The sequence below is a fragment of the Artemia franciscana genome, unplaced genomic scaffold, assembly GCF_032884065.1.
Source record: "Artemia franciscana unplaced genomic scaffold, ASM3288406v1 PGA_scaffold_1178, whole genome shotgun sequence".
NCBI classification, from domain to species: Eukaryota; Metazoa; Arthropoda; class Branchiopoda; order Anostraca; family Artemiidae; genus Artemia; species Artemia franciscana.
Window position 1 is genome coordinate 837,241 of NW_027062616.1, and position 27,425 is coordinate 864,665.

The following is a 27,425-nucleotide window of genomic DNA, read 5'->3' on the forward strand; positions in this document are numbered from 1 at the left end:
GTTTTAGAATTGCTCTGTATTAAAGAGGTCTCTAAGACAGTGTAAGCTTTAAGTACACATTATCAATACCATCTTAATTAGTCTTTCGGCCACACTGATTAGGCCAAATGGATTGGGTGAGTGCAAGATCAAATTCAGTTTTAGAATTGCTCTGTATTAAAGAGGTCTTCAAAACAGCGTAAGCTTTAAGTACACATTATCAATACCATCTTAATTAGTCTTTCGGCCACACTGATTAGGCCAAACTGATTGGGTGAGTGCAAGATCAATTTCAGTTTTAGAATTGCTCTGTATTAAAGAGGTCTTCAAAACAGCGTAAGCTTTAAGTACACATTATCAATACCATCTTAATTAGTCTTTCGGCCACACTGATTAGGCCAAACTGATTGGGTGAGTGCAAGATCAATTTCAGTTTTAGAATTGCTCTGTACACATTATCAATACCATCTTAATTAGTCTTTCGGCCACACTGATTAGGCCAAACTGATTGGGTGAGTGCAAGATCAATTTCAGTTTTAGAATTGCTCTGTATTAAAGCGGTCTTCAAAACAGCGTAAGCTTTAAGTACACATTATCAATACCATTCTTAATTAGTCTTTTGGCTACACTGATTGGGCGAGTGTAAGTAGAAGATCGATTTCAGTTTTAGAATTGCTCTGTATTAAAGTGGTTTTCAAAGCAGCCTAAGCTTTAAGTACACATTATCAATAGTACCTTAATTAACTGTTTGTAAAACAAATTTTTCTTATTAAATTGATAATAGCCCAGATGCATAAATATCTAAAAAAATGAATATATTATCAAACTATTGAAAAAATGATTCAATTTTGCATCGTAAGCTTTAAACGGTGCACTTAATGCTATTTTTTCTTATACTACTAAGTCTTACAAGAAGATCAATTGTAGAGAAATGAAATAAGACGTATTTAAAAACGTTTGATTCGCACTGACTGTTAAAATTAACTTGGTGAGTCCTAATGTGCTTTTTTAAAGGTAGACGGTCTTTCTACTGCGTCCAAACCTTGGGGATTCAATGATGACAAAGCACGGTTTAAATGTGAAAATACTCTATGTTGTTACCAAATGTCACTATATTATTACCTAAGAGAAAAGAGAGTTCACCTGTAAAAACAATTGTGCCTAAGAAACTTTTCACTCTCTTAACTGGCTTAAAATCACATTAATGAAAAAAAAAAGTCTGGTATCCTTACTATGGGGTAAAAATTGGACATAGGACATCAAAGCGTAAAATTACGAAATAATCTTGCTTCCCTTTCTGACAAATACTAAAGGAATATTGTGATTGGCTTACAAAAACAAATCACAAAAATATGCCAATGGAATTGAAGCGCACTTTTAGACTCGAAAATGTACAGCAGTAACTTCTCCTTTTCTCTTTCCTACTTCCATTAAATAAAAAAAAACAAATTTTTTTTTAACTGAAAATAAGGAGCGACATTAAAACTTAAAACGAACAGAAATTACTTCGTATATGAAATGGGTTGTCCCCTCCTCAACACCCCACTCTTTACGATAAAGTTTAATTCTTTCTCCCACCTCTACTTTTTAAAACAGCAAAAAACTTTAGCCTAAAGAGTGGGGCGTTGAGGAGGGAACTGCCCCTTTCATATACGAAGTAATTTCTGTTCGTTTTAAGTTTTAATGTCGCTCCTTAATTTCAGTTAAAAAACTCTTTTTTAATATTTAAATTTTGAATGTTTTTGAATTAATGCATGTTTTGATTTTGGCTCTCCCCAGATGAATAATTAAAACAAATTTGTATATTTTTTTTGCTAAATGGCTTTCTCATAGTTTTGATCGAGTAATTTTGAGAAAAAGGAGCAGGGGAGGAGGCCTAGTTGCCCTCCAAATTTAGGGCTATTTAAAAAGTTAACTAAAGCTTTTAATTTCTAACGAACGTTTTTATTCGTAACTTACGAATTAGCTTGCACAACGAACTTCTATATTTGTATGTTTTTATTACGTACTAGCTGGGTCCCCAATGGCACACGGCAGGTTTCTACATATGGATTCTCATTGTCCCTTGTGTTCTAACCACAGACATTGCTGGGTCCCGGCGGCGTGGGCCACAGCATGGCACTTGGCAGGCTTCTATATATGGATTCTCATTGTTCCTTGTGTTCTGGGTCCCGGCATTGCTATGTCATTTTTGGATCGAATTGATGACGTATATTGAACATTCCTAATCTGGCCCTTTCTCTTTGAGCTTCAAGCCTGGTTTTGCGTTGCTCTGGTGTTACCTTTATGGTGACATTGTAGGATAATTATACACCCATTGCTTTTGTAGTATACCGACACGCCTTCCTTTTTTACTATTTCTGTTAGCCGAAAGCCTGGTTTTACGTTGCGAACATGACGTCATTTATAGATTTTTATCTTTAATTTTCAGGTTTTTTCCTTTTTTTTCATTTTATTTTTTTATTTTTCAAATTTTTTGACGTCATATTTTATTTAATTTTTTAGTTTTTTCTTTTTTAGTCTTTTCTTTTTTATTTTTTTTATCTTTTTTCTTTTTTTATGTTTTTAGTTTTTTTAAAGTCTTTTAAGTTTTTTTTTAGTTAGTTTTTTTTATATATTGACGTCATACTTAGTGATAGACAGACAGTGTAACGATAAAGATAGTGTAATGGACAGACGGATACTAAATTTTTATATATATAGATAGATATGAGGAGGTTCACCCCCTCGTCAGTACCTCGCTCTTTACACTAAAGCTTAAATTTTGTCTCTGAAAAATGACCCCTGAGTCACAAAGGCCGTAGAATAAATAGTAGAAATTACTAAAAATCCTTTAGTGTAAAGAACGAGGTATTAGGAGGAGGTGAAACCCTCATATGCGTAATAATTTCTGTTCACTTTAAGTTTTAATGCTGCTCCTTACTTTCAGTTGAAAAAACTTTTTTGTTTATTCTTTCATTGTTTTTTTTTTCAAGTAGCAATAGAAAATCCTGCACTCCCTTCGTGGAAATTATCTTCCCCCATGACAAATTCCTCCATAGAAAGTTCCCTCAACCTATCCCCTCTTCTCAACCCTTTCCCCTCAACCAAAAAATTTCCCTGAAAACGTCTCTACGCTTCCTAAAAACCATTACTATATGTAAGCACTGGTCAAAGTTTGTAACTTTTAACCCCTCCCACGGGGACTTTTGGGGAGTAAGTCGTCCAAAAAGACATAGTCATAAGGTTTTTCGACTATGCTGAATAAAATGGCTATCTCAGAATTTTGATCCGGTGACTTTGAGAAAATAATTAGCCTGGGAGGTGGCCTAGGTGCCCTCCAACTTTTTGGCCTCTTAAAAAGGGCACTAGAACTTTTTATTTTCGTTAAAATGAGCCCTCCCGCGACATTTTAGGACCAATTGGTCGATACGATCACCCCTGGAAAAAAAACAAACAAATACGCATCCGTTATCTGTCTTCTGGCAAAATATAAAAAATTCCACATTTTTGTAGATAGGAGCTTGAAACTTCCGAAGTACGGTTCTCTGATTCGCTGAATCTCATGATGTGGTTTTCGTTAAGATCTTATGACTCTTAGTGGGTGTTTCCCCCTATTGTCTAAAATAAGGCAAATTTTCTCAGGCTCGTAACTTTTAATGGGTAAGATTAAACTTGATTAAACTTATACATTTAAAATCAACATTAAAATGTGATTCTTTTGATGTAGATATTGGTATTAAAATTCGTTTTTAGAGTTTTGGTTACTATTGAGTCGGGTCACTCCTTACTACAGTTCGTTACCACGAACTGTTTGATATAACTTATTGTTACTATAAAACTTACCTTTACTAAGTTCCTGGCTAAATATTTCAGAAGGTGGCTCTAGCCAAAAAATCTTGATACGGCTTGACCAGTCCTTTTCTTCGTTAATTCTTTCCCACCATTTTCCACTAAAATTCATATTTGTGTATACATGAAAATATTGTGGGCTATGATTGATGTATGCAGACCGAAAACAAATGTAATCTGTAAAGCTATATTCTGCCTTATTCCAACGTATATAGTGCACTATATTTGGTACCAAGTAACTTTCAGTCGGTGTGTCATTTTTAAACTTATTTCCATCAAAAATAATATCTTTAATGATCGAGGAATTAGTTGAGGAATCCTGCTCTTTTACTCGATAATGATATTTTTCTTGTGCACTAGCTTTATTAGTAGATTTTCTGATACTTCTTTGTATCACCAGCAGACTGAACAAGATGAATATTGGTCCTAACCAAACTCTCCTTCTGACTCGCTTCCTAGAATAGTTTTTGATTTAACCAAAACAAAAAACAAATAAGCTGATACAACTGAATATGTCTAATATTTTGGACTCGAGGTTTTATTCAGTAAGCACGAAGAAATAGTATATCTGAGTCCGCTGAAATCAAACGTGCTTATCGTATTTTTGAATTCAAGTTAAATAAGACAGCATCAGAAGGTTGAAATTTTAGTTTCTGGGTTGAGCAATATGGTATGGACGACATTAAAAATTAGCTAAATGACTGAAATATGGGCGTTCAAAATCCTGATGAGCCAGCTGCTACTGGAGAACGAATATAAGGCAAGGAAAACAGACTTAAATTGTGGAAATTACTTTACAGGCAGCCAATGATTCTAAGTATGTTGAAACAATATGTGTCTTTTCATAGGTGAGCCAGCTGGTACAAATAAAACCTTTGTGCATGATACCTTGTATAGCTGTGTAGCCGAAATAGCAAAGTAAAATGAATGGCTTGTATTGTAATCCCCTTACCTGTTGCATACACAAGACATTTCGCCTGAAAGTTTCAAACTCACCAGATTTAATTTTAAACAATGAACCTAGTTTGGTCAAATGTATAGAACTAGCTCAAGTTGATAGTTTCCTTATGGGGCAACGAGGTTACCAAAGTATGCTGTACAAAATATGGATCAGCTGTTGCGGTATACTGCAAAGCCAAGCTTAAAATTTCTGTCACCGGACGGAATTTCCGTCAGTGCTTAGCTGTTCAACTTGAAAACAACCATAATGAAACAGTCGACTTTTTGACAAAAGCGTACTCCGGAAGTATTTTCGAAAAAAAATTCGTTAACAAAAACATGCTTGTCGATCTTGAACAGGAATCATTTGGAAAGTATATCCTGAAAATGGGAAACAGAAATATTCCAAAAAATGACTTCAAAAAAATTTCGTTAACAAAAGCATGCTTGTCGATCAAACAGTTCGTGGTAACGAACTGTAGTAAGGAGCGAACCGGGTCAATAGTAACAAAAACTCGGTTGAATTTTGATATCAATAGCTACATCAAAAGAATCGCATTTTAATGCTGATTTTAAATATATGAGCTTCATCAAGTTTAGTCTTAACCATCAAAAATTACAAGCCTGAGAAAATTTGCCTTATTTAGGAAAATAGGGGGAAACACCCCCTAAAAGTCTTAGGATCTTAACTAAAATGACACCATCAGATACAGCGTATTAGAGAACCCTACTGTAGAAGTTTCAAGCTCCTATCTACAAAAATGTGGAATTTTGTATTTTTTGCCAGAAGACAAATCACAGGTGCGTGTTTATTTTTTTGTTTTGTTTTTTGTTTTTTTCCCCGAGGGGTCATCGTACTGACCTAGTGGTCCTAGAATGTCACAAGAGGGCTCATTCTAATGGAAATGAAAATTTCTAGTGCCCTTTTTAGGAGACCAAAAAATTGGAGGAAATCTAGGCCCCCTCCCACGCTCATTTTTTCCCAGAGTCAACAGATCAAAATTTTGAGATAGCCATTTTATTCAGCATAGTCGACAACCATGATAACTATGTCTTTGGGGATGACTTACTCCCCCACAGTCCCTGGGGGAGGGGCTGCAAGTTACAAACTTCGACCAGTGTTTACATATAATAATGGTTATTGGGAAGTGTACAGACGTTTTCAGGGGGATTTTTTTTATTTTGGGGGTAGGGTTGAGGGGAGGGGGCTATGTTGGAGGATCTTTCCTTGGATAAATATGTCATGGGAGAAGAAAAATTCAATGAAAAGGGCGCAGGGCGCAGAACGAATCTGGTCACGTAAGAAAAAAACGTCAAATTCAGAGCTTAATATACAATGCTGTGTGTTCGGAGCCTCTCTATTATGGAGTATAATTTGAAAATAACACAACTATACGAAAATTAAAACATATATACCACAACCATAACTCAACTAACGAAAGAACTGCTAAGAGATAACACAACTATAAAGCGAAAACAGGTCAAAACTAACGGGAAAATAAACGAACTAAGAGGTGGAAGGGGCCCAGAGAAAAAATAAAATCCTTTTTGAATTTTGACCCTAACTTCCTCAGAGGAGTAATAATGTCAGAAGCCCCGAAATACCGAATTATTTTCTTTCAAACAGTTCGTGGTAACGAACTGTAGTAAGGAGCGACCCGGCTCAATAGAAAACGAAATTCTAAATAATAGAATTTTGATGCTAAAATATACATCAAAAGAATGAGATTTTTATGCTAATTTTAAATATACAAGTTTCATCAAATTTGGTCTTTGTCATCAAAAGTTATGAGCCTGAGAAAATTTGTCTTATTTTAGAAAATAGGGGAAAACACCCCCTAAAAGTCACACAATCTTAATTAAAGTCACACCATCGCATTCGGCGTGTCAGAAAACCCTATAGCAAAATTTTCAAACTCTTATCTACAAAAATGTGGAATTTCGTATTTTTTACCAGAAGACAAATCACGGGTGCGTGTTTTTTTTTTTTTTTCCCAGGGGTCATCGTGTTGACCAAGTGATCCTAGAATGTTGCAAGAGGGCTCATCCTAGCGGAAATAAACAGTTCTAGTGCCCTTTTTAAGTGACCAAAAAAATTGGAGGGCACCTAGGCACCCTCCCACGCTCATTTTTCTCCAAAGTCAACAGATCAAAATTTTGAGATAGCCATTTTGTTCCGCATAGTCAAAAACCATAATAACTATGGCTTTGGGAATGACTTACTCCCCCACAGTCCCTGGGGGAGGGGCTGCAAGTTACAAACTTTGACCAGTGTTTACATATAATAATGGTTATTGGGAAGTGTACAGTCGTTTTCATGGGATTTTTTTGGGTTTTGGGGGTGGGGTTGAGGAGAGGGGGCTATGTGGGAGGATCTTTCCCTGGAGAAATATGTCATAGGGGAACAAAAATTCAATGAAAAGGGCGCAGGATTTTCTAAAAAATTTTTCCATTGAAAGCAAGGAGTAGCATTGAAACTTAAAACGAACAGAGATTATTACGCATATGAGGGGCTCTAAAAATACTTTAGCATAAAGAGCGAGGTATTCAGGAGGAGATAAACACCTCGCTCTTTATGCTATAGTATTTTTAGTAGTTTCAACTATTTATTCTACGGCCTTTCTGATTCAGGGGTCATTCTTAAAGAATCGGCACAAAACTTACGATTTAGTGTAAAGAGCGAGGTATTAACGAGGGTACAAACCCCCTCATATACATAATAAAAATTTAAGAATATAGAAGTTTGTTACGTAAGTTAATTCTTAAGTTACGTATATTTTTTAATAATAAAAGAATTATAGTTGCCTTTTTGAGTAACCGAAAAATTGCATGGCAACTAGACCTCCATCCCCATCCCTTATTTCTCAAAATCGTCTGATCAAAACTAAGAGAAAGCCATTTAGCCAAAAAATGGAATTAAAATGTAAATTTCATTTTAATAATTTATGTGTGGAGAGCCAAAATCAAACATGTATTAATTCAAAAACTTTCAGAAATTACATAAAAAAAACTAGTTTTTCTAACTGAAAGTACGCAAACTAAAATGTAAATAGAAATTACTCCGTATATGAAATGGGTTGTCCCCTCCGCAATCCCTCGCTCTTTACGCTAAAGCTTTTAATTGTTTTAAAAAGCAGAATTGTGGCAAAGAGGCCAACTTTAGCGTAAAGAGCAAGGGATTACGGAGTAATTTCTGTTCGTTTTAAGTTTTAATGTTGCTCCTTACTTTCAGTTAGAAAAACTAGTTTTTTTTATGTAATCTTGAACAGGAATCAGTCAAAAAGTAGATCCTGAAAAAGGGAAATAAAAATATTCTAAAATATGACTTAGAAATTTTGTTAACAAAACATGCCTCTCAGTCTTGAACAGGAATCATTCGTAAAGTAATTCCTGAAAATGGGAAATAGAAATATTCCAAAAAATGACTTCAATGAAATTGAATTACCGGATGATTTCTTTTTCAATAATAATTTAATTGATGAAGCATTTGGAAATTGCCTCACAAATCAAAATTACGATGGATAGGAGCAACATTTTATTTTAGAGTTATTCAACAAAGAAGTAAGTATAATGAATGCTGAGGTTATTGATCGTCTCCAAGGAGATTACAAATTCTACAGAAGTTATTTTCCTGTGGAGGATAAAACAGGAAGGATTAATTGAACTCATAAGAGAATTTCTTAATTAAATTGAAATTGTTGAGTTGACAGCCCATAACTTAAAACTAAGGAATAACAATACAATTATGCTAGTGCATAATTTAAATATTTCAGTGGGTATATGCAATGAAGCATGCCTGGTTGTTACTAAATTATTTAACAACGTTAAATATTAAACGTTAATTATTAAAGCAAAAAAAAATACTAAAAAAAATACCCGATTCATCATCGACTCTAACATAGGTAAACTCGTATTCAAACTACATCGACATTAACCCCATTTCTATCATCGTTTGCGATGACTGTACATAAATTACAAGGGCAAACTTTCGAGTCTATTGGTGTTAATCCCTGTACATCTGTCTTTTATCTCGGCATGTTGTATATATCCTTTTCTCTATGTTAAATCACAAAAAAACTATCTAAAGTTCTACTACTAACTTGTATTGTATTGTAAACTTGTAAATATTTTTAATAGAAACAGCAAATGACGTCATGATATCATGACAATAGGCTCAAATAAAAGTTAAAATTTTCTTAAGCATATTTTGCTGAAGCATGTTCTTGTAAACTACTGAAATATTTCCCTCTATCTTTGTTTTTCTATCTTTTGTCCTATATCCTTCCCTCCCTTTCTTTTTCTTCGTTTAATTTACTGGTTTATGAGTTGGTGTTTAAGTAATTGCATTGGAAACTGACGCAATGGCACATGCAAAGGCTATTGCTAACTTTAATCATCGTGCAGATGAGAAAGTAAAATAACATTCATATTTTGGTCTATTTGGCGTACTCCTCAGAAACGTCGACTGCCGACATTCAGAGTTTTCTACAAAATTGTAAAAAAGTGTCGCAAATACGATCATCCAGACCTTTTCGCTTGATGTTTGAAACCAATGAACACCTACACAAAGTGACAGACAGTCCATCTAAGATAGGCTCTGAGCGGCTTCTCGTTATAGAATACAATTTCCAGACCCCTCAGTGTTACCAATGGAAACAGTGCTATGTATATAAGTATATAAGCACCCCTGCTATACATAGCACCCCTGTTATGTATATAAGTGCCCTATAGCCCAGAAAATATTAAAATAAGTCACTCTCTGAGTCGCCAAATGAGGTGCAGTGATCAATAATAGACCTATCTTTGTTTCACCTCGTGGCTAATTGTGATGTGCTTCGTCTACAGAAGCATTTCCTTTCGAAAGAAGGACTAGCCCTGCTACAACTTGATGGTTGAGGTGAAGTACGCCTGGATTGTCGAGTGGTAAAAGAAGACTCTCTAAATGTTTAGCTCAACCTATTCGTTCCGAACGTATGCCCAAACCAATTTGGTTCTCTGATTTCTTTATGTTTGTTCAACTCTTAGACGCTGGTGTGTTTTCACATATATGCTAATTGACTACCATGGCTTATGCTAGGAGTGGAAGTTCAACATAGCTGGAAATAAACTTGGAAGCTCTGTGTCAGAGAACCTAGCTTCAAGCTCCTGCACATATGTGAAATTTTGTACTTTTTGCCAGAAGAAAGATCATGGATGTGTGTTTATTTGTTTTTTGTTTTTTTTTTTGTTTTTTCATATAAAACCACAAGGAAGTTTTATCATATAAAACCAAAACACAAATACATCTTTTTCAAAATGTTAAGAAACACTCCAGTTTTGTATACACAAGGCAGTAACAATAATAATTTTAGTCGTCATGGTTGTTTTGTGATGTCTTAAAAAAGTCTTAAAATGTCAATTTAAAATTTTTTTTTTCGTTGAGAAAGGCTCCCGGACGTGAGCCCGAGATATTCGGAATATTTTTATTTTTTTGGTTAAAGTGTAATTTTTATCTTTTATTTTTGTTCACCGCTTTGTCGAAATTAAAACCCGTTATTTTGCTGCTTAATTTTTCGTAAATGGAAAAGCAGTGTGGTCTAAGAATATAATTTGGCATGTAAGTAAACATATATCCTAATTGACTACCATGGTTTATGCTAAGAGTGGAATTTCAACAGAGCTGTAAGTAAGGTTGGAAGCTTATTTAGTAAGCTGTGTCAGAAAAACAGAAACTTAATGCTATCGTTTAAGGATATATGAACTGTAATCTTAGCGATAGTAATAGCACCAGGACAGAGATTCTTAGTTGCTGTCCTCAAATGAACTATTTTTTAGTTATTTATTTTTCTTCACATATTAAACCAAAACACAAACACATCTTTTTCAAAATTCTAAGAAAAACTCCAGTTTTGTATACAAAAGGCAGTAACAAGTAATAATTTATATTCCATTACAGATCCCAACATAACCAACACGCAGTTAATACACGGTTATCAAATCACTGTTAACAACGACCTGTTATTTACTCATGCGCATAACAGTGGGTCTACATTCAATTTTGATCTTTTTCTTTCGATGAGACCGAATGTGATTAACCGCTCTTCCCGTGTTAACAATTCAATCAGTGTTTCTGACCATCTACCGGTTTCAAATATCTTTCGTGTTGGTTTAGATAATCCTATTGCTCGACTAATGAATCTTAGTTGCTGAGTGTGGAAACAGGAGTGAAAAAAACTTGATGTCGATGCACATAGCTAGAATCAAATACACTGACCGCATCACAAACACCGAAGTACGCCAACGGCTCCAGTCGAGTGAAACCGCTCTCAGTAGATCATGAAACGGCAACTGTGTTGGTTTGGCCACGTCAAGTGAATGGAGCCAAGCCGCCTTCTTAAAATTGTACTTGAAGGATCTCTGCACGGTCCCCTTCTGCAAGGCAATTCAATTTTTACAGCGTGAATTTAGCCTAATTGTCACGTACTGCACCTGATAGAATAATAAACAGAGCCTTGACGCGTGAGCTAGCAAAAGGAGTGGCCCCAAAAAAGGAATGACTTCCAACGAGGAGGGTTGGGACCTAAGGGATAAGGACTTACCAATTAGTTTTGATAACATATTGTCGAAAATTAAAGTGCCTTATCACCTATTTCAGACTAGCTGATACTAAGGTAATATTTACAAGCATTTACCACTGAATACCTATTACTGTGAAATTATACGCATGTCGATGGTGGCAGAAATGGTGGCTCTATCTTCTAGAGAAACTTAGATCGGAACAGAAATATGAAATTAGAACGAAAACTCCAAGCTTATTAAAGGCTGCCATCGGTCTTGGTTTTGGTCTTAGCTGTGGTGTGATGGTAGGCATAAAGTGGGCAGAGTGAATAAAATCAGATTCCACGATACACAAATTCGCAAAATTCTTAGCTCATCCCCGGGCTCATGTTAAAAGAAAATAGTGCTCGAATCAAAATAAACCCTTCCTGGTTTGAAAATTTGTGAAAAATAATAGACATATTAAGCATTCGGATCCTGCCCATCTAAGTCTTTGAAGGAAGAGTCGAGTAACTATTGAACTTCCGAGTTTTTTTGCACCTGGTCCACAGCTTGAACAGACTTTTGAAAAGGAACTAGATAAAATGCTCTCAGGGTCTATTAAAAGTCTTGGCTTTGTAGAAGCCTTCTCGAGTGTCTGTGATGCTATTAACAAAGTAAAAAAAATATTACTCAAATAGAGTTAATTATATTTGTGACTTGCATCTAGTAAATGGCAGTCTGATGCTGTTCGAGCTCTTAACTTTAATGTAGCAAATAATAATCTCGCATGGCTTAGTGCCCAAATCGTTTGGTATCGATTTCATCACTCTCCAGCTATTAAAAAGGTAAAAAACCCATCTCTGTGTAGTTTGCATTGGCCAATTACTGTTGCATCGATTCTCTTTAAAATTTTGAAATAGTAGTTGTTTTTGATTAGAAAGACCGAGTATGCTACTCGCCGTGCAACCTGTTTGGTTTCAAAAAGGGCTACATTAGACAGCAATGTGCACCATCCTGTGTATAATATCCTTCTGGAATGTTATTGAATTATTAAATCTATCGTTATTATAGGTTTGAAATGTAAGCCAAGCATTCTACTCCGGTCTTAATAGTCATCTGCTATGGAGAGCATATGTAAGATGAGTCGATAGTCTTGACGCGGTCTTGACAAGTCGGTAGTCCTTATGTTCCGTAATTTGTACCGAAAACTTGCAGTGGAGATTAAGTTTAGCCTACCAAGTTGGATAAAGACTTCTTCTACTATTATCCCAGTTCAAAAAGGGATTCGTCAAGGATCTCTTCATCACTTCTTTTCAACAGCAGTGTAGGTGAGGCTCAGCATGTGGTTTAACCAAGTTTTCTCACCAGGGCCAAAAACTGTATTTGTTGAACTATGCCGACAATATTTTGTATTTAAGTCGTTCTTTTTCCTGTTTTGAAGAGAGTTTTGTAGCGTTGAATTGCTCAAATAAGAAAATCGGTCTGTCTTTCAACGAGACTAAAACAGAGTTTATTGTTTTTAATCGTAAAGGAAGTTTTCCTACCCGAGAAGTAAAACTTCGTGACAAGATAATAAAATTTTCTTCAAATATAGAGCATCTTTGTCCACCTGTGGATTGAAACGTTAAACCAATGCGTCTGTTTTTAATAGATGATATTACAAGTAAAGTCCGAAAAACTCACGGAATATTTGTATCTTCGAAAGGTTCATATATAGTCAATTGATTCGAACCCAGCTTTTTTTGGTGATGGTTACACCACACGTGTTGGCGATCACTGCTTTTCTGGATTCTCTTATCAGATAAGAATAAACGTAAATTGCGTTCTTGTTGCTACCGTTTTCGTAAATTCCTTTTGTGCGTACCTCCTTGGAAACGTAACGCAGCTATTAGCAACCAATATAAAAAATAGCACCCGTACAGGTCTATTCAAAAGAGACTAGAGGAGTTTTATATTATTTTAACGGAAACTGAACTCTGTGACGCTTTTCAATTTTAGTGTCCATTTGTTGTTCTGCTTCTATACATTTGTGCGTTTCTTATTTGGTACATTTTTGTTGTTGTAACCTTTTATAGCACAGTGGATTGAGGCTCTGCTTGGCAATAGGAGGCCTAGGGTTCGATCCCCGTCGCAACAAGGTTGGGCGACAAGCTTGCTACTTGTCCCTGGAAAAAAAAACACCTAGCAACTGAAACGTCGATTTGACGCCCTATGGACCATCAATGGCTCTGGAAGATCTTTATCCTTTTTTGTTGTTGTTGTCTTTATTTTATTATTGCGTTAGTGACATTTTATCTTTTTAGTGGGAAATATTGTTCCTGCGTTCATTCATGTGGTTATTTCCCCCTCCTTTACAGGCCATGGAGTATTTGTGGGGATCAGCGCATTATATTTGTTTTGTGATTTTTTTATTGTTTGGAAAAATATCTTATCTATTGTCTAAATTTTTCCAAGCTGTTTGGTGTTGATTTTACTGCTAATTTTTCATATATTTCTTTTTTTTAACTTTATGCCCACTACAACCAAATACTGCACAAGTGCATATGGAGGTAAATTCATTGAAAACTGGATTCCATGGTTTTCCATTTTTTTTTAATATATAGTCAAATAAAATCTCAGTTAATTCAATTAAAATACTGAGATTTCCATTTTATCTTGCTTGCTGCTTTGACAATCAACAATGAGTGCCCAAATTCTTCTGGATTTGTGGGCCGAGACCTTTTTTCTCTGGTTTTACTGTACTTAATTCTGTTTCTATTGTTTTCTACTTTATTTTGCTTTATAATTCTTGTAGTGTGTTTTCAAACGGGAAAACTGATTTCTGAAACTGTAACGTAAAAAAAACCCTCAAAAGTTTTTACAAGAATAATCCCTATTTTAAAAATGCCCATTGTGGATTTTCTTTTTGTCATAATTATGAATTTTCCTCGTGAAAATGGCGACTTTTGATATGATGTAAATTCGTTCTCAATCAGCTTAAAAGAATGTTTCAGATAAAATAATAATAACAATCAAATTATGCGAATAATAAGCCAAAATTTTCTAGGATCTGAAAAATTCAAAGTCAAGGTTCAAAAAACTACTAGGTCTACTAAAAAAAAACAAAAAAACAATTTAAGCTAAAATCATAAGTTTAAACTAGTTGTATTTTTGTATCAGTTGAATTTAGTTGTATCAGTTGAATTTTTCTGTAACATTAGGCTTTGAATTTGAGAAAAAACAGTCTCTCAGACGTTACCAATCGGCAAAGTAGGGAATATATCCTCTTATCTAGTGTTGATCAAAAATAGGAAAAAACGCAAATTTTCCTTTTCATTTTGAATAGATATGGTGTATAGTGCTAAAAACCTGAGATAGGATGAACACTAGAATATATTAAGGCCACAAAACAATCAAGGGACACCAAAAGAGGAAGACAATGTTTCTATCTAATGAAAATATTTGATAGTTGCTTTGTTTCAATACTTCTTTCACTCTGTATTTTTGAGTCACCGCTTCAAGTTTTATTTTTAGCTCTTCAATTAATTAATTGCAACTTGTTTTATTTTATTATTAAATAAAAAACAAGTATTTTTTAACTAAAAGTAAGGAGCGACATCAAAACTTAAAATGAACAAAAACTACTCCGTGTATGAAAGGGGCTGTTCCTTCCTCAACGTCCCGCTCTTTACTACTACTACCACTACTACTACTAATACTACTGCTACTACTACTACTACTACTACTACTACTAATAACTCACTGCAGCACCAAGCCGCCTGAGGCCAAAACAGCTATGCACGCTCCTCCTCCGGCCTAATCTATTTAAAGCCTCCCTCTTTACAACCTCCCGGGAAGTCCCCATTTACTATAAATCTTTATTTATGACTGCCTCCCAACCCAAACAAGGACGACCTGCTTTCCGTTTAGCCCCAGACGGTTGGCCAAAAAGGACAATCTTCGGTAATCTGTCATCCTTCATCCGTAGAACGTGGCCTAGCTATCTCAACCTTTCTTTCACTATAGCGCTAGAAAGTGGGATTGAACCACATTTTTCGTACAACCTACTGTTTGGAATACGGTCAGTTAGCCGGGTACCCAGAACAATCCGTAGGCAATTTCTCTGAAAAACATCTAGTGAATTTTCATCTGCTTTTCGGAGCGCCCAGGGTTCAGAGCCATATTTGACCTCTGTCATCACTGTAGCTTCCAATATTCTAATCTTGGTTTGCAGACTTATCTGTCTATTCTTGCAAACTTTTTTTTAACTGAAAAAACACCCTGAGCCTTAGCTATTCTACTTTTAACATCTTCACTGCTCCCACCATCTTTACTAATAATACTACCAAGGTCACTGAAGCTCCCAACCTGATCAATCTTTTCGTTACCTAATGTCACCTGTTCATTTTCACTTATTTCTAGGCTTAGTGACTTAGTCTTCTTAACATTAATTTTCAAGCCAATTTTAGCACCCTGAACTTGCAAAACCTCTAAAAATTCATTCATTTTGCTCACATTTTAATCTAATATGCTTAAATCATCAGCATAATGTAAGTCAAGGAGTGTTAATCTTCCCCATTTGATTCTGTGGTCTCCAATTGCCCTTCCTGTGCTCCTTAAGACGAAGTCCAGTTAAAAAAAAACTTGTTTTCTTATATTTAATTTCTGAACCATTTTGAATAAATACATGTTTGATTTTGGCTCTCCACAAATGAATAATTAAAATTATGGCTTTCTCTCAGTTTTGATCAGCACGATTTTGAGAAAAAGAGGGGGGGGGGAGGAAGCCTTGTCATCCTCCAATTTTTTCGTTACTTAAAAACGCAACTAGAATTTTTATTTTTAACGAAAGTTGTTATTAGTAAAAAATATACGTAACTTACAAATTAACTTACGTAACGAACTTCTATATTCGTATATTTTTATTATGTATATGAGGGGGTTTGCCCCCTTGTTAATACTTTGTAATATTTTGTCTTAATTCTTTAAGATTAACCCCTGAATCACAAAGGCTATAGAATAAATAGTTGAAATTACGAAAAATACTTTACCGTAAAGAGCGAGGTATTTAGGAAGAGATGAACCCCCTACATGCGTAATAATCTCTGTTCGTTTTAAGTTTTAATTTTGGTCCTTACTTTCAGCGGAAAAAACTTTTTCATACTCATTTTTCATTTTTTTTTAATAATGCTAGAAAATCCTGCGCCCCCTTCATGGAATTTCTCTTCACCCATGAACAATTCCTCCAAGGGAAGATCCTCCCACGTATACCCCTCTCTTCAACCCCTCCCCAACCAAAAAATCCCTCTGAAAAGGGCTGTACACTTCAAAATAACCATTACTGAATATAAACACTGGCCAAAGTTTGTAACTTGCAGCCCCTCCCCCGGTAACTGTAGGGGAGTAAGTCCCCCCAAAGACATTTTTATAATGTTTTCGACTATGCTGAACAAAATTGACATCTCAAAAATTTGATCCGTTGGCTTTGGGAAAAGATGAGCGTGGGAGAGGGCCTAGGTACTCTCAAATTTTTTAGTCACTTAAAAACGGCACTAGAACATTTAATTTCCGTTAAAATGAGCCCTCTTGTGACATTCTAGGACTCCTTGGTTGATACGATCAGCCCAGGGGAAAAAAAAAATAAACACACACATGTGATCGGTCTTCTGGCTAAAAATACTAAGTTCCACATTTTTTTAGATAAGAGCTAGAAACTTCAAAGTAGGGTTCTCTGATACGTTGAATGCGATGGTGTGATTATCGTTAAGATCTTATGACTTTTAATGGGTTTTTCCCCCCATTTTTAGAAACAGATTTCTATTTGCTCTTAACTTTTGATGAGTAAGATTTAAATTTGACGAAACTTATATATTCAAAATTAGCATAAAAATACAATTCTTTTGATGTATCTATTAGTATCAAAATTCTGTTTTTTAGAGTTTGGTTTACTATTGAGCCGGGTCGCTCCTTGCAATAGTTAGTTACCACGATCTGTTTGATAGACGGGATCTAAACAGTGAATTGCATTAGGCCTTGTCATCATATTGGCTTTTTCTGGAATTGTCACTCGTACTCTGTTAGTTTTTAGGGCAACCCCAGTTTTCTTTGGTACTTTTTATGGCTCAAAAGGCAAATCAGGCATATTTAAAGTGATTTTTCAGAAAAGTTTATTTTACGACGAACAAACCGACTTCATTATGTCTCAACCGACTTCGTCTGAAAAAGACATAATGAAGACTAGGACTAAAGGATTACTCCTTAAGAACAATTTGGCCAATACGAAAAATTAAGCAAAGAAAAAACAGGTTTTAATTTCGACACAGCAGTGAACAAAAATAAAATATAAAAACTACACTTTAACTAAAAAATAAAATTACTCCGAATATTTCGACCGCACGTCGGGGAGCCTTTCTCAACGGAAAAAAAAATTACAACCGACAATTAAGACTTTTTCAAGACATCACAAAAAAAATGTGGGTCTGTCAATGCGAATGATTGTCCGTTGTAAATTTTTTTTCCGTTGAGAAAGGCTCCAAGACGTGGGGCCGAAATTTTCGGAGTATTTTTATTTTTTAGTTAATGTATAGTTTTTATATTTTATTTTTGTTCCCTGCTTTTTCGAAATCAAAATCCGTTTTTTCTTTGCTTAATTTTTTGTAAATGGAAAAGCCGTGTGGTCTAAGAAATTATTTACGTCTACCCTACGAATGACAAAAGACCAATTCAATTTTAGTGCTTTTGAATTTAGCAAAAAAATATGCCAATATAATTACACAACAAAGGTTTTTAGAAAAGTGCAAATTCCAAAATCGTTTCGTTTCAAGTATCATTTAAATACATATAATGAGACTAATCACACGAGAAAGGTAAATTTACCACATTTAAACCATTTGTTTAAAGATAAAGGTTTCCAGAGATAACAAAAAGTAAAAGAAATAGATTTTTAGAAAAATATCCTTTGCGTGTCCGTTAATGCGTATGATTTCCAACAAATTATGTCAATTTTAAAAAGTTCTTTTGAACATGTGTTAAGGTTATCGATTGCAAAAATTTTGCAATTAAAAAGGAAACATGAAGGACAAAATATATCAACGTATAAACCTAAACATTTCCCAGGGCCAGGTGTGATTAATTTCAGCAAAAAGAAGTTAATCAAAGAAAAAAAGGAAATCTTTGAAAAAAGTATAAAATTCGGAAAAAAATCCTAAAAAAAATACTGGTAGAAGAAATAATTTCAAAGATTGAGACAGGGATTCATGTGTTTTCTAAAGATGTTAATAATGTAGAGGATTTAAGACTGGGTGTCGGTAATATTATAAAGATTTTGGCAATTTTCAAGAAAACCTTAAGAACAAAGATACAAAAATTTTGAAAGATTTAAAAAAAGATGATTTTCTAATAATAAGGAAAGCTGATAAGAGCAATATGGTAGCAATCCTAGAAAAAAGATGATTATGAGAGTGAAATAGAAACAATTCTAAAGGATATTTCAACATACAAAAAAATTAACTCAGACCCAACTAAATCGTATGTTGCAAAATTAAGAAAGGACTTAGACGGCCTAAAAAAAAATTGAAGTATCACACCACAGATGTATTATAAGTTCTTTCCGAGGTTAACAATTTGCCCAAGAATATATGGTTTACAACCTATAGTATCAACAAGGAGCTCACCAACAGAAAAAATTTAAAAAATGGATAGCAAAGACGCTAAAACCCTTATTATATCTCCAAAAAGTCGTATATAAGAAACTCAGAATTAAAAAAAAATAAACTTAAAAATATTGAAATATCAAATGAATCTAGACTTTTTAGTTTTGATATAAAATCAATGTATACTTATATACCTTTCGATAGATCTGTATTTGTTTTATCTAAAAAACTTGATGAGCATAAAAATCAGATAGAAGAATTATCTTTAAGCATTGAGATTGAAACTAGATTAAATTTAGTTAAAATAACTAGCAGGTATACTAATTATTTCAAATTTAGAGATAACTTTTACCATCAAATTAGAGGATTAACAATGGGAGGACCTTTAAGTCCTCTGTTAGCAAATATTTATGTAGAGTATGTAGAAACTTTAGCTATTGACACATATTTCTTAAAACCAAATTTTGGGGGCAGATATATGGATGATGTTTTAGCTATTTGGAATAATAGGCAATCACAAATTGAAGGTTTTCTGGAACATTTAAATAATTTGGAAGAGGAGTTAGTTTTTACAATTGAAAATGAAACAGAGAATAAGTTTCCGTTTCTGAATATTTGGATCCATAGAAATAATAATGAACTAGCTTTTTCAATTTACCATAAACTGACTAACAACAACCGTTATTTGTCTTTCGCATCAAATCACCCAATCAAACAGTTCGTGGTAACGAAATGTAGTAAGGAGCGACCCGGCTCAATAGTAAACGAAATTCTAAAAAAACGGAATTTTTATATTAATAGATACACCAAAAGAATCAGATTCTTATGCTGATTTTAGATATATAGGTTTCATTAAATTTAGTCTTACTCATCAAGAGTTGAGAGCCCGAGAAAATGTGCCTTATTTGAAATAGGGGGAAACACACCCTTAAAGCTATAGGATCTTAACGAAAATCACACCATCACATTCACGGTATCAGCGAACCCTACTGTAGAAAATTCACGGGTGCGTGTGTATTTGTTTTTTTCCCCAGGGGTGATTGTATCGACCATGTGGTCCTAGAATGTCGCGAGAGGGCTCATTCTAACTGAAATCAAAAGTTCTAGTGCCCTTTTAAGTGACTAAAAAAATTGGAGGGCACCTAGGCCCCCTTTCACGCTCATTTTTTTCCCACAGTCAACGGATCAAAATTTTGAGATAGCCAGTTTGTTCAACATAGTTGGAAAACATAATAACTATGTTTTTAAGGCTGACTTACTCCCTCAGAGTCCCCAGGGGAGGGGCTGCAAGTTACAAACTTTGACCTATGTTTACTTACAGTAATTGTTACTTGGAAGTGTACAGACCTTTTCAGGGGGACTTTTTGGTTAGAAAAGGGGGTTGAGGGGAGGGGGATACGTACGAAGATCTTCCCTGGGAGGAATTTGTCATGGGAGAAGGAAAATTCCATGAAGGGGGAGGATTTTCTAGCACTATTTAAAAAAACAATGATATAGAATGATAACAAAATATATATATACGAACATAGAAGTTCGTTACGTAAGTTAATTTGTAAGTTACGTATGTTTTTTACTAATAAAAACATTTGTTAAAAATTGAAAATTCTAGTTGCTTTTTTAAGTAACCGAAAAACTGGAGGGCAACTAGGCCTCTTCCCCCACCCTTTTTCTCAAAATCGTCTGATGAAAACTAAGAGAAAGCCATTTAACAAAACAAAAATACACAAATTTTGTTCTAATTATTCATTTGCAGAGAGCCAAAATCAAACATGCATTAATTCAAAAACGTTCAGAAATTAAATTAAATTATTTTTTTTTAACTGAAAATAAGGAGCGACATTAAAATTTAAAACGAACAGAAATTACTCGGTGTATGAAAGGGGCTGTTCCCTCCTCAACGTCCCGCTCTTAACATTAAAGTTGTTTACTGTTTTATAAAGCACAAATGATAGAAAGAGTGAAACTTTAGCGTAAAGAGCGGGATGTTGAGGAGGGAACAGCCTCTTTCATACACGGAGTAATTTCTGTTCGTTTTAAGTTTTAATGTCGCTCCTTACTTTCAGTTAAAAAACTTGTTTTTTTATTTAATCCAAGTAAAAAGGGGGGGGGGGTAGTTATTTCTTTAGTTGATAAGAGTGTTAAAATTAGCTTCAGCAGAATACACGAGCAGTGAATTAAGTTTTACTAAGGATATTCTAGTAGAAAAGGAATATCCCGAAAATATGATTTCTCAAATAATTGAAAAAAGGAAAAAAATTCATGGAACCTGTAATATTAGAAGGAAATGGGTCAACTCAAAAAACAAATTACATAATTTTGCCTTATATTCCAATATTATCACAGAAATTAAGGAGAGAATTAAAAAAACATAATATAAAACAGCTTTTAAATCAGGACAAACTATAAGCTCATGGCTAAATAATGGAAAAGATAAAGTTCCAAGAAATATACAAAAGGGGGCATGCAAAATTCCTTGCTCTTGTTGTAAATCTTATGTAGGTAGAACACAGCAGAATTTACAAAATAGGCTGCAACAGCACAAAAATGTGATAGATTGCTCGCTAAGACATAATAAAAAAACCTGAAACATTTGAATCCGCTATAGCGGAACACGTGTATAATTTTCCTCATCACAATATTTTATTTGATCAGACAAAAATGATTGATAAGTCTGTAGAGCTTTTACAAAGTTTCAGAGAAATTATAAAAATAAAAAAGATTACTTGTGGGGGTATTAGTATTAATAGAGATGAAGGGGATTTTAAGATAGATTATATTTACAATAGTTTAATTAAAGAACAGTTAAAAATTTCAACGAGTATTGATTTACATAATTGTCCTGAAACAAGTGATAACCTTGCGAACGAAATTCAAAGCAAGATCAATGCTGTGAGAAGTCAACAGAATGCAGCTAAACAAGCAAATGAAAAAATCCATTCAATTTAGAATTCATAAATTTGTTTCATTTTTAGATCTGGGGCTGGGTGACCTTCTTTTGTTTCCTTCATGTAAATATTATTTTTATTTTTAATAGATTCCCATTTATACACCAATTGTTGCAAAGGAAAAGAACATTGGTTTCATTATAAACATTTGCTCTGATTTTGTTCTAAAGTTATTACCATCAGTGCTGGGAGTTTTGTCTTATAATGTGAGTTGTTTTTATTTATTTTATTGTTTATATATTTTTTGTTCGTTGTGTTTTAGTCGTCATGGTTTTCTTGTGATGTCTTAAAAAAGTCTTAAGTTGTCGGTTTAAATTTTTTTTTTCCGTTGAGAAAGGCTCCCGGACAAGAGGCCGAAATATTCGGAGTATTTTTTATTTTTTTGGTTAAAATGTAATTTTTATATTTTATTTTTGTTCACTGCTTTGTCGAAATTAAAACCCGTTATTTTGCTGCTTAATTTTTCGTAAATGGAAAAGCAGTGTGGTCTGAGAATATAATTTGGCATATAAGCAGCAACATAACCAATGATTTTCAGCAAGACCTTGTCACATCTTCGAACATTCGTAGGGAAACCATTCCGTGGTTCCAGATTCTCCGCAGATTATTGCAAATGAATTTTTCTTATCACCTCCTAGTTTATGCTTCTTGAAGGGTACTGGATATTAAGCAAAGAAATCGTAACATGCAGTACCTTTCGGATGACAAAAAAAATAAGCTAGTATATCAATTACTTCGCAACCTAATGACAATTCTGATGCTTTAAATCTGTTCAAAGGATTATTACAAATCTCACTGTGAAAATGCTTGCTTGACCGTCAAATTAACAACAATGACAAAATTTTTCTAAATGAATTCTTGAACAAAAGATGCATTTTTCATCCTATATCCAGGGTTTTCACTCAGTCACCTTGTCACAGTTCAATTGAAGATTGACCAAGCTTTTAACCTCTCCAAGAGTTTTGCTTTTTGAGGACTGTATGAAAATCATACTTCTGTTGTGAAACCCATACATTTTACATATATGCTTTGGTTTGAACTTAGTTTGTGAGCCGTTGAAGGTAACTAAGAATATTTTAAAGGTATGAAGAAAATTAAACTACGAGCCACGTTAAAATCTTTCTTTTTTCTGTGAAAGGGTAATACTGCACAAAAGTGAAATAAGAGTTTGACACAATATTGATCAAGCATGACTTAAACAAGTCCGATTTTTGCCAGCAAAATTTGTTTTCGTTGATCCTTGATCCTTTTATTCACCCAAATTTAGCCCTTTAAAGGATAATTTCTTACTCCTTAAAGGATTAAAAATCATAATCAAAGAATAAGATTCTAGGATGCTAAAAATGTTTGAACGCCTGCAATGGACTAAATGGAGCTTAATTAAGTACTCTTTTGCCAGAACTGCTATGAACAATGCAAAAATCACCTGCATTGCATAAATACAAAAAAAAAAAAAACAACGACAAGACTTTTCTAAAATGGATTCTTGAGCAAAATATGTATTTTCATCCTTTAGCCAGGGTTGTCATTCAGTCATCATGTCACATTTCAATCGGAGATTTGACTTGTCATTTTAATTTTTTTCCTTTGATGTTCGTCTTTTTGTCGTGTTTGCTGGGCTTCATTCCTATTTTTGTTGCACCGAGGGCAGCACAGCGATGGTTTTGGTCGGGAATTTGATTATTTTTGTCACAAGATAAAATTTTTACTCGTTTTTTTATTGCCTTTCTTACTACTGAAGGCGTAAAACCTGAGCCAGACCAACTATTACTATCGTAAAGCCTTGAGTGATTGGTATAATTGCTTGTGAAACGTAGCTCAAGGGGTCTGTAGAGTGATTGGTTCAGCAAACTAACGAGACAAATCTTAGAAATGAATTAAGAGTAAGATGACCACTACCACTACCAGCTACCAGCATAATAGCCACCTTAGATTAGATATAGAGACAATATTTCTTTTCACAGAATCTGCCTATCGTTTTTACATGTTGCCAATCTGTGAAATAGAAAAACACATTTTCTACAGGGGAACCTTTGGTATATCTGTCGAAAAGATAAGGTTTTAAGAAAAGTCAAGTATGCCCTCTTATGACTCTGGCTAACTGAATAAAAATAGACAGATAGTCTTATGGGGGAGATGAATTTTCTTTTGGCATTCTTTCGGAGCTGATGACATCTATATAAATAGGTTCTGAGATCACCCTCACTATGCATGATCTACGGAAAAACGAAAAACGAAAAAAATGAAGAAATAAAAAAAAAAAAAACAACAGTGAGGAAATTGTTCAGTCCTCGAATAACAGAAGCAAATCAGAAATTTTGGCAAAACTTCTACTAGTCATCCTCAGTGTTCAAAAACTAAATCATGTACCGCCAAAAAATCAAACTAACCCTTCTAACCAGCCTTTAAAGGTTATCCTCGGTGTTTTTTGTTTGTTTTTCTTCCGCTTTTTTTTGTTCTTTGTTGTTTTTTTCCATGGATATTTGCATCGAAAAAACTCTGCAAATCATTATTATGAAACTTAAGATGTAAATCTTCGGTCGTTTTTTCGATATCGAAAAAAAAATTTCCCTTTATTTTGAAATAACCGCAATTTTGAAATAGTTCATTTCTATATATTAGAAAAAACAACAAGTTTTTTCAGCTGAAACTAGGGAGCACCATTAAAACTCAAAATTAACAAAAATAATTCTCTAAGTTGGGGAGGGGGGCTCACTTTCCTCTGTCCCCTGGTCTATATTCTAAAATTAGTTAGTATTAAAAAAAAAATTTATTCGAATTAAAAGGCTCTTATGTTTCGAAAGTCGTTCTTAAAGAATTAAGAAAATAAATAAAACTTTAATGTAAAGATTTATATATTTAGCAGGGGGCAGTCCTCTCAATAACGAATAGTTTTTGTTCATTTTAAGTTTTAAAGATGCTCCTTATTTTCAGTTGAATAAACTTGTTGTTTTCTAATTTTATTTTTCGAATATTTTGGGGAAATATGCCTCCTCCTCCATTCTGATTGTTTCTCAAATCATGCCGGTTATCCCCCTCCGAGGAGAAGTGTTCCCTAAAGACCTCCCTCCTTCTCATTGGAAACTTTTCCCCGTGAAAAAGTCCCCCATGAAGAATCGCAAAAAATCCCTTCCCTCGCAGAAAAATTTCTTGGGCAATCCCAACTGGTCTGAAAATTGTCCTTGTATCATTCCCACGAAACATCTTCAAATGGAAAATGAGTCGCAAAAGGAAAGTAAGACAAATAAAATGAATTTCAAAGAGGAATTCTGGAAAACTCCACCATGTAAAATTTCACCTGGAAATTTCATCCCCAGAAATTTCCAAACCGACAAAAGATTCTCCCCGTGGAAGATCTTCGTGAAGAAATCCCACCTCCTCTAGAAAATGTCTGTATACACCCCAATAATATAAAACTATATGTAGACAATGGCCAAATTCATAACTTATAGCTCTCTTTCCAGAGACTCTAGGGGGTCATCGGATCCTCAGAGGCATTTTTATTTGACCTTTCAACTATGTTGAACAAAATGGCTGTCAAAGAATTTTGATCAGATGGCTTTGGGGAAAAATGGGGAGTGAAAAGAGGGATTGCTGCTCTCTAATCTTGTTGGTCACTTAAAAGGGACAATATAACTGTTAATTTTTGTTTAAAAGAGCTCTCTCCCAATCTTCTAGTATCATTGTTTCGATATGATCACCCCTGGAAAAAAAAGACACGCATCTGTGATGGTTTCTTTTCTTACAAAAAATACGAAGGTCCACATTTTTGCAGACGGAACTTGAAATCTCTACCGTGGAGTTCTTTGATACGCTGAATTTGATGATGTGATTTTCTTTAAAGTATTTTGACCATTTTAGGGGTAAACCCCCTTTTTTCCAAAATCACAGAGATTTTTCAGGCTAGTAGCTTTTGATGAGTAACATTATACTTAATGAATTTTACATGAGTTCATTACATTACATTCATTACATAATGAATTTCTACATGTATCTATCGCTATTAAAACTCTGTTTTTACAGTTTTGGCTACAATTGGACCGACTCGCTCCTTACTTACAGTTTGTTACCATGGACTGTTTTATGGCTTCATTCACTAATTACATTGTTTAATGAATAATAAGTTTTTCAGTATAAAAACTTACATTTATATTGGTACCATCACTACTGATTTTGTACTCTTAAAGTAATTAATACAAATTGGAACTAACTTGTTTTCACAGAATGAAAGATAAGAATAGGAACAAAAAATAAATAATACGTTTCTCCAGTTTATCATGATACCTTATCGTATTGAATAAACTAGCGCTATTATAGAATTTTTGTCTGCAAATATCAACCTGAAAATATATCAAACAGTTTTTTTATAACGAACTGTAAGTAAGGAGCGATGCTGTTCAATAGTAAGTAAAACTTCGAAAGAACTGAATTTTGGTCCTTATTCAAAATATACAAATTTCACCAAGTTCAATACCACACATCAAAAGTTACAAGTCTGAGTACTTAATTGTTGAAAAAAAGTTGGGACCCTTTAAAAGCGAGTGACCTTAGTGAAAATTGCACCCTTAGATTCAGCATATATGAGAACCCTACAGTAGAGGTGTTAAGCTCCTATATAAAACTAAATTAAAAGAAACAAGTTTTTTAACTAAAAGTAAGGAGTTACATTAAAACTTTTTGTATTTTGTTTAAAGTAAAATAATTCGTGTTGAGCAAACCTAGCGCTATTATTAAAATAATATCTGCAAATATCAATCTAAATGTATATCAAACAGTTCGTGGTAACGAATTGTAAGTAAGTGTCAACGTAAGTAAACAAACAGTTCAGTGTAAGTAAACAAACATTTCGCGGTAACGAACTGTAAGTAAGGAGCGATGCGTTTCAGTAGCAAGCGAAACCTTCAAAAGAATTGAATTTTTGTCCTTACTCAAAATATATAAATTTCACCAAGTTTAATACCACCCATCAAAAGTTACGAGCCTGAAAAAATTGCTTAGCTGTTGAAAAAAAGGGATACCCTTAAAAATTAAGTGACATGAATGAAAATAGCACCCTTAGATTCAGCATGTCTGAGAAGCCTACTGTGGAGGTGTTAAGCCTTATACAAAAATCTGGAATTTAGTTTTTTTTTTCAGAAGCCAGATCACAGATGCATGTTCATTTGTTTGTTTGCTGGCTTGTTCTTCCCATGGGTAATTGTATCGAGCAGTAATCCTAGAAGATCGAAAGAGGATTCCGAAAGAGGAGTGCCTTTTTTAAGTGACCAACAATATTTGAAGGCAGCTATCCCCCCTCACACGTCCCATTTTCTCCAATGTCATCTTATCAAAATTGAGACTGCCATTTTGTTCAGCATAGCCAAGAGGTTTAACAAATATGTCTTTTAGGATGACTTGACCCCCCAGAGCCTCCAGGGGAAGGGCTCCAAGCTATGAACTTTGCCCATCTTTACATATAGTATTGCCTATTGGGGTGAATACATATATTTTACAGGGAGATTTTCTGGAGGAGGCGTTATGTAGGAGGATCTTTCCGTGGAGGAGTTTTGCGTGGGGGAAAGGAATTTTCCATTGAGGGGGA

The 27,425-nt window shown here is 34.3% G+C and overlaps 1 pseudogene; it reads right to left on the reverse strand.

Annotated features, from left to right (window-relative positions):
- The window catches only part of LOC136041170 (uncharacterized), a 32,652-nt pseudogene extending 6,579 nt beyond the window's left edge, over nt 1–26,073 (reverse strand).
- Between the last annotated feature and the right edge of the window lie 1,352 nt (nt 26,074–27,425).